Source organism: Chrysoperla carnea, chromosome 1 (assembly GCF_905475395.1).
Source record: "Chrysoperla carnea chromosome 1, inChrCarn1.1, whole genome shotgun sequence".
NCBI classification, from domain to species: Eukaryota; Metazoa; Arthropoda; class Insecta; order Neuroptera; family Chrysopidae; genus Chrysoperla; species Chrysoperla carnea.
In genome coordinates, this window is record NC_058337.1 from 106,350,445 (window position 1) to 106,359,893 (window position 9,449).

General features: G+C 29.4%; 2 non-coding genes across 2 annotated transcripts; one reads left to right on the forward strand and one right to left on the reverse strand.

Moving 5' to 3' along the window:
- Nucleotides 1–1,115: 1,115 nt before the first annotated feature.
- Trnak-cuu lies at nucleotides 1,116–1,188 on the forward strand. Its single transcript has one exon. It is a non-coding gene; the product is annotated as a tRNA-Lys (tRNA).
- Nucleotides 1,189–2,674: 1,486 nt separating this feature from the next.
- On the reverse strand, nucleotides 2,675–2,747 carry Trnak-cuu. Its single transcript has one exon. It is a non-coding gene; the product is annotated as a tRNA-Lys (tRNA).
- Nucleotides 2,748–9,449: the final 6,702 nt, after the last annotated feature.

The following is a 9,449-nucleotide window of genomic DNA, read 5'->3' on the forward strand; positions in this document are numbered from 1 at the left end:
TTTTATTCGAGTTTTGATATAAAACTTAAAAACATCTAACGTATATTTTACATAACGAACGAAATTAGAACACAAAAATTTTATTCCCAGAAAATTAAATCAAATTCCGTTAAACATCTTTCTTTCTATACACTATATAATAATATTTTTGGAACAAAAGATCGAAAAAAAGGCATTAATGCCGAATACAAAACGTTATAAACAATACGCAAAGACATCGTTATGTAACAAGTACAAACAATATCACACTGGTTCCATTTAAACAACAACAAAAATTTCCACAATACAAAAAAAAAAATTTTTGTTAAAATATCAAACTGAAAAATGCCATAATTATAATAATTGACTTGCCTATATAATAAAGTCAAACATTATAATACATTTCCGGTATTCCTCCGGGAGTCTTTATAACATACCTATAACAAGTATAGTTATTTCTTCCCCTAGGTACGTTTCATTAACGTGGTGAAATTTACACAAAATACTGATGTATTATATAATATATAAAGTCTTTTATGCTGTTTTTTGATTTTTATGTCAGTAATTATAGTGTTTAAGAAACAATTATTGTGGTACGGAAATTTTATTGAAAAGAAGTCAACACAAAAATAGAGTTTTGGTGTGTATATATGAAAAATTTGACACTCGTGAGAAAATATTTTTATGTAAAGGAATGTAAAGATTAGCAGAAAAAGAATTTTTAATAACGATATTTACAATTTAAATTTAAAGTAATAAAATACTTGATTAATTTTTAGCATTCCGTACCCTTCTTTAAGATAAGATGTTCGAATCTCGATAACTCAAAACACAGTTCAAATTTCTTTTTAAATTGGTTTTTTTAAATAATTCCTTACCAAAAATGATATATAATTTTAGTATTTTTGACTGTTTGTGGTTCAAACGTTTGTTTGATGATATTTACGTTAGCGTAAAACAACACCGGGCTAAAACAGAATGAATATGTTTAAGCCTATAAAGTTGAAGTCTTTATATCCCGCTGCTTCATTAAAATTTATTTTCGTATTTAAAACTGACTGAAATAAACGTTTTTTGGTTATTTGCCAAAGAATTAAAACATCAGTGAGTTCTAATAATTTTACCTGTTATCACAAGCCCGGCTAGCTCAGTCGGTAGAGCATGAGACTCTTAATCTCAGGGTCGTGGGTTCGAGCCCCACGTTGGGCGATTATTTTTTCTCTCATTTCAGAAATGGAAAATATTTTTAAAAAATCCATTTAAATAACCAAAATTTTTAAATAAAATAAATATTCAATAATTTTACAATAATCAAAATCTCAGTAATTACACAGGCGTCCGACCTTCACCAATACGAAACTCGCAGAATCCAGAAGCAATGTAAAACAGTACATTTAAAAAGTTAACATTATAAGGACATATAAGAATGTAGAAAGAAGGCACTTAAAACTTTGTTAAAATAGCACAAGCTTTTATTGAACTTAAAAGTAGAAAATAATTTTGCAGGAGTCACTCATATACATGACTATTCGTAAAAGCTTGTGGCGCTCAATATAAAAATTGACTTGCAAGATTCCACCCGAGCAAACATAGTTACATACCTATATATTTTAAATTGAGCGCCTCAAGCTTTTACGAATTGTCATGTTTGAGTGACCGACAAAATTATTTTCTACTTTTAAGTACAATAAAAGGATGTGCTTTAAAAAGTTTTTTTTTTAATTTAAAACTTAAAAAGGCATGTATATAAAATATGGTGGAAGCGATGGGAAAATGGAACAACGCCACTTACCTTACTATACATTGTCATCCAAACTAAACATGTATGCAAAATTTCAGCTCAACCGGTTGACGAAAACGACTTCAAAATTGAGTTGCAATGTTCCACTCGAGCATTTATAGCAAGTTCAATAAAAATTTGTAAAAATTTACTTTAATTCGTGATTTTCCATTGAGATTCGATAGAAAAAATACTTTTTCCCTTATGTTCAAAAATTGTGGAAGTGGAATTGAAAATATTTTCCATCAAATTTTTCACTCCCCTATTTGGTACCTACTTATTAAGTCCAAAAAATTGTTAGTCAACATTTAGGTATATTTCCATATAAATTATATTCAAAACCCGACGGATATTAAATACATATTTTTAAACGAATATCTTGAAGATTGACATAAATTAAAAAAGGGTTCTAGTTTAAATTAAACAAATCGCTGATCTTTATTGAAAAAAATAAGGGTAAAATTTATTTTAAATAATAAAAAATTGTGCACTTAAAAATAAAAAACTATATAACTATTATTCAAGTACACTTCAATAAGTGCAAAAAGATGCAAAATAGTTGATAATATTCATTTACAAGAGCCTATTTATAGTTTACCTTTTGTTCAAAGTTGAAGACAATACTTGAGAAAAAATTACAAAAAAAAGAAGGGTTAAATAATTCAAAAAGTTTGATTATAATATGCAAGGGAATATTAAGGACAAAGGATTTATAAATCTGAATACAATTTTTCATAAGACGATTAACATTCACAAAGTCAATTTTTAAATAGAATAAGTCCTTTTGATTTTATTTTTATAATCAGTTACATTTTCAAAAACTATTAAAAAATAATAATTTGATTTCTAAAATTTTTACTTTTGTTAATCCTTAAAAATTATTAATTTATTTTGAATTACATAAAAAAATTTATTCGCCCAACGTGGGGCTCGAACCCACGACCCTGAGATTAAGAGTCTCATGCTCTACCGACTGAGCTAGCCGGGCTTATGTTAACATGCATAAATGATAGAAATCAGTGATGTTTAAATTTTTGGCAAAGAATCAAAAAATGTAAGCATTTACGTTTTTAAGAACATAAATTAAATTCGTAGACAAAATATTCATTTCAGTATACTCTACATATCGTTAACGAGTAAAAAAAAAATAATATTCTCGCTAAAAGTTTAAACGGGAAACTGATAGTTTTTCTTGAAAATTGTAGATTTTTTAAAAAAATTTTAATTTAACCGTGTGTCTCCCATTTTTATTTGTACTTTTTACATAAAATTTTCCACACACTTTGAACATACTTTCAAGGGAAAATCGCCAATTCCTACCCAATTTTCTGGGTTTCTTTCTTATAATTTACCGATGTATATTTTATCATTGTGAACATTCTTCAGAAAAAACTGTTCGTGTATTCACATTGGTACACTGTAAAAAAGTAGTTCTTTCAAGAAAATATGTCCTTAACAAGGAATTAAATAATTATTTTTTTGGATAAAAAAAAATTTTCAGCAATTATACAGGGTGACCATTTTAATATATAATGGATCCTAAACGGCAAGAGATAGAAAAACACTTTAAATTAGAATTTTAATCCTCATAAAAAATCCAATATTTTGATCTAAGCCATTTTCTGAAAATCGCCAGCTTTCGGAAGAAATGTGACTTAAAAATATGTCATTATTACATTTAATCGAAAGAAATATCGCTAATAACGGCTGTGTGCATGTCTTTGACCTACAACTTTCGATAAACTTTAAGCGTATTTTCTTTAGATTAATTGCAACAATAATGACATGCTTTATGTCGCATTTCCTCGTTAGTTTTTTTATGACGATCAACATTCTACTGATATTCTACCTCTTACCGTTTAGAATCTAAAATGGCTATTAAAACAACCCCAAGAACTAGGTTCAATCTAATGATAGAACATGATATCCCCCATCAAACTCCACAATTTTTGTTTAAGTTGTTTTTTTATAGGTTAACTACAAGACGAGCAATTAGGCATTATAGATCAAATGGCCCACCCTGTATACACTTATTTTCACACAACAGTAGATATATTCGAAATTCTAAACTTTACTGTCAGAAATTCTTATAAGAAAATTTCTAATCATGCTTTAGACGTCTGTAGAAATTGTTTGATAAGAAAAACTGATAATTTTCGGACTAAGATAATCGAAAGACTAAGTAAGCTATAAATATCGAAAATTTTTCTATTATTGACCACCTAATTTCCTTGGAAATTAGAAACCATAATTGCTAATATTCTTGTAAACACATTTTCTTGATAGGTAATTAAGAGCTACAACGTTTTTCCTATGAAAATCTATTAAAAATTATCAATGTAGTTTATTGTTTTTGTTCAACAGCAATTGTTTGTTAATCTGGAAATAACATTTTCCAGATTAAATAAACAAATGTGACAGAAATATCGTTCCAGAGAAAATCCATATAAATGTTAAATAAATAAAATAATTTCAATCCTATTTCGATGACAGAAACACTCAAGGCTACAGTTGGTATTTTTTTCAATTAAAATGTGTTTACATCTTATTATTTTCTTATATTATTAAAATTTAATTTTAAACCCACACAAAAATTTTCATATTTACGCAGATAATATAATTATTGATTATCCCTTATCATATAAATAGTAAGTAAAGAAAGTAGAAAATAAGAAATTTTTGAAATACTCAAGAGTATATTTTTACTTCTATAAAGGAAGATTTAATTCCGAAAAGGTCGTTGTTGATTCCATTTTGATTCCTTTTTGACTAATTCCGGACTGATGTGAAAATGTGAAAAAATTGAAATGATTTTTTTCGTGAAAACATAATATCTCGCATATAAATTTGAAAGAAAAACTTAACGAGTTGCATTTGATAAAAAACAGTACATCTTCTCTTCATAAAAGATTTAGTTAAAAATGTATTTGTGAATGAAATTTAGTCCCTTATACTTTTTTGTGTAAAGTGAAATTTAATAAATAAACAAGATAATTGAATGGACAAAGGAAAATGATACTGGCGATAAATATAAAGCTATTAGTCATACAAAAATACCAACCAAATTGTTTAATTCTTAAATACTCAGCCAAGTCCTCTACAGTCACGCGGTTCAATTTAATCTATCTTTATTGTTAAGAAAAAAAACACTAATGAGAATTATTCCAGTATCCAGGTGTACTCTGTGTATCATAGAAAATTACTCCTAGAGTTGTTTTTTCGAGACATGGATTATAAAATTGAGGCAACGGATTATGTTTGGTTGAAGTTTCCGGTAGTGAGAGCTCTCTGTAGCAATAATTCTATACTCTATATTAAAAATAAAGCTATAAAAAAGAACTTTCGAACGGTTCCCATAGGGAAAATAACCATCGGGCTAATTTTGAATAAATCTGGTTGGAGATTTAGATCAAGATTGGAAATCTCGACTACCCTAGTTTTGTATTACATTTTCCAAGCCCGGATATTTGTTTCATATAGTAGGACACAAATACAATGTACAAGAAAATGTGCAAAGTTAAAAGCCCTTGATCTCATTAAAATTCTCTCTACTACCTTAACAATAAAAAATATAAATATGTATTAACAACAAACTTGGTTCAATTTTCTTGGCCAAGAATTGGGGAAGGGTTAGCAAACCAAGACTTGTTTATTAGCCTTGGTACAGATTTGGGTAAGAGTAGGCAAAGTAAGACTTTGTTTATTCAGCTTAACCTGGGGTTGGCAAACCAAAACACGAGCTAGGAATGCCCAACTAAGAATCGGCAAGTCAATGCTTGTATAACTTTGTTTGCATCGAGAAGTAGGACTCCCCCCGAGGTAGCAAAATTTAAGTTATTTATATCAGATTCTTGACCTGTAGTTTATAAAATTCATCAACTTCTCTTTACTACCTTACAAACGTCCTTCCTATTACACTAAAGATACTGATAAGCAAGACCAAGACCAAGACTGTATTTGACTATCTATGTTTAACGAATTTAGTGTAATGGGCTTAACATCTTTGTTTTACTCATTGGACTTGGTCTTGCAAGTCTTGTTTGGTCTTGCATATGTGAAACAACAAGATCAAAGTACAACATCAAATATGCTAAGCTGACGCAGTTAATTACAGCTAAGCCAAGACCAATCTGTGAGACACAGAGCAAAGCTCATGTGTGTAAAATAAATACAACTAAATGAGCCTTGTTTTGGGCTTGGTGATCATCACTAACCAATGAATCTGTAGGTATTCCTGAAACGGTTTTAGTACATGTTTCAATCACCTCAGCAGGGAAACCATGTTTGTTTGTTTGTTTTTTTTTATACTGATGATTGAAGAACGTACGCCCGTGTGTGTTTGTTTATTTACGTTTTTTTGTAGACTAATTTCCCGCGTGTCATATGTATTTATTACTCACCAAAACGAGACACAAAAAACCAGAATAGAAGAGACATTCTTTTTAAAATGAAAAATACCATAACAAAATATTTTACAATGAATGAATATTATAAAAGTAATGTTTGGACAAACATTTTATGTTTGTGGTACCCATCTTCTTCATTCTTATGAATGTACAAGCACACCACAGGAGGGCAACACTGTCGCATATCATATATAAGTAATAATAATAATAATATTATTATTATTGTGTGTAGAATATGTTGTGACACTTTGTTTAACATAACCTCATTATTTGTTTTATTTATCCATTTGTCAATTGATGAGTATGCGATGGTTTTCATTTAATTAATTTCATTTACTTACATTAGATTATTATATACTGGAGTAAATCTAAGCAAAAAAAGGCTGTTATATGGATTAAAAGTTCGAGCAGCGAAACTTTGGGGTTTTTCTTTTCACATCAAAATAAGTATTTTTTGAAATTTTTTACTTTCCCGGAGTGGTGCAACATGTTTAAAAAACAAAATGGCGTCAAAAATGCAATTTTTTTCAGAAATTTTATCATTTTTATTTTATATTCGCAAAAGGAGACATCGGTGCATATCCAAATTTGGTAGGTTTGTAGTCCATCTTAAGAACTACTCCTCATAATTTTTTGGTGGGGTTCCGTCCCTTCCCCTTCCAGTTATATATATATGTATACATACATATGGTAAAACCGCTCATTTGACTGTAACTTGAAAAATATTTGATTGATTTTAATGAAACTAATATCAATAGTAGGTTTCATTACTTACAACTTTCGGTTAAAATTTTAGCGAAATCTGTTACCTAGTTCGGCCAAAATTTCCAATTTAGTAGATTGTTTAAAATGGCTGCCATTTTATGCCATTTTGTCCTACGAGGTTAAATTTTTTTTTAAATTGTAGCATTTTTTATTATCTTTCGATTTTATAATAAGTGGCTTACCCGTAAAATGACTCCTTGATCCATATTTTTGCGAAAAACGGAAAATTTAACACTTTCTGGAAATAATTGTTTGGGGGGGTGTATGGACTGGCTTTGGGGGGTGTTTTTTGCTTTGGCTTCAGAAAACTATTTTTAAAAGAGCTCTATATGGTTTGAAGCAAAATTTTTAAGTTTAGATCCCCGCGCTGTAAGGGGGAAGGGGTGTATGGAATAAATGTATTTTAAAAGATTTTAAAAAGAGGTCAAAATAGTTTAAAATGCTAAAGTAACCCATCACTTTTGATGTTTTTTATTAATAAAGCCCTTTTTATAACATCCACCCCTCCCCCTCCCGCTTTCATATTTTCTGCAAATTCAAAATTTTTATGACGTATAAAGGGGTTTTTGGGGTCGCTGATCTTGAATTTTTGGCCCAAATAAGTACACCCCCTTAAAATATTACCATTTTTTTGATAATCTAGTGCAAAATTCGAAATCAACGACCCCAAAAACCCCTTTATACGTCATAAAAATTTTGAATTTGCAGAAAATATGAAAGCGGGAGGGGGAGGGGTGGATGTTATAAAAAGGGCTATATTAATAAAAACATCTAAAGTTTTGGGTTACTTTAGCATTTTAAACTATTTTGACCTCTTTTTAAAATCTTTTAAGATACATTTATTCCATACACCCCTTCCCCCTAACAGCGCGGGGGTTAAAACTTAAAAATTTTGCTTTAAACCATATAGACCTCTTTTAAAAATAGTTTTCTGAAGCCAAAGCAAAAAACACCCCCCAAAGCCAGTCCATACACCCCCCAAACAATTATTTCCAGAAAGTGTTAAATTTTCCGTTTTTCGCAAAAATATGGATCAAGGAGTCATTTTACGGGTAAGCCACTTATTATAAAATCGAAAGATAATAAAAAATGCTATAATTTAAAAAAAAATTTAACCTCGTAGGACAAAATGGCATAAAATGGCAGCCATTTTAAACAATCTACTAAATTGGAAATTTTGGCCGAACTAGGTAACAGATTTCGCTAAAATTTTAACCGAAAGTTGTAAGTAATGAAACCTACTATTGATATTAGTTTCATTAAAATCAATCAAATATTTTTCAAGTTACAGTCAAATGAGCGGTTTTACCATATGTATGTATACATATATATATATAACTGGGAGGGGAAGGGACGAAACCCCACCAAAAAATTATGAGGAGTAGTTCTTAACATGGACTACAAACCTACCAAATTTGGATATGCACCGATGTCTCCTTTTGCGAATATAAAATAAAAATGATAAAATTTCTGAAAAAAATTGCATTTTTGACGCCATTTTGTTTTTTAAACATGTTGCACCACTCCGGGAAAGTAAAAAATTTCAAAAAATACTTATTTTGATGTGAAAAGAAAAACCCCAAAGTTTCGCTGCTCGAACTTTTAATCCATACACAAGGCGTAATTTCACTCTACTAATATTACACCAAACGAAAACAGGAAGGAAAGGATATATTTATATTTATTTTACTTTTATTAAATTAGGTTTATTTTTGTATATGAAAACTTGGAAACGTTTGTTGTACTTGGAATTACAAAGCTGAACACAAATGTATACTAATTCGGCTGATAATAATACATATACAATAGGTCTGAGCTTTATTCCAACAATTAATTGGTTTTTAAGTTGGTTAGATTTAAAACGAATGTACTTTACGGTGATACTAGACGTTCACACTAAGTTGAAAAAGTTTTTGTTTCACCGACTCTCTCCCGTGATCTCATTTAGGCTTTTAAAAAGTTCCTTAAATTTTTAGCATAACCTTCAGCTTGACTCCTCTTCAAATTCCATGAATAGTACCAACCTGACCGCATCGTTAAATAGTTCCCTCAATATTTTTGTTTTTAATTTTCTTTGAAACTTCTCCATCCTCTCACATGACTCTCTAAGGAAATAATAAGTCTTCATTAAAATGATACCAGCTTCGGAAGCCTTGTACTATTATTTCGAAAAAGGACGATTCTAGCTTCCACCGTCAGCCAAAGAAGAAGCCATTCTTCTAATATTGAGCGAAAACAGCTTCCTAAGTATTGACATTCATACCACGATACAAACCAGAACAGGTATTTTTTCTACAGATTATCCGGACGTCAAAATTAATAATTACATCCTTCTTTAACAATAAATAATTGTATGAAAAACAAAAGTCTGGAAAATGTCTGAGTGAATAATTAAAATAAGCTTCATCATCAATACCTACTTACTATACTATTCCATTTTTATATTATTTTAAATTAATGAGTATATTAATATAATTTAAAAAACATAATTTTTTATTATAAGATTAATTTTATTTGAA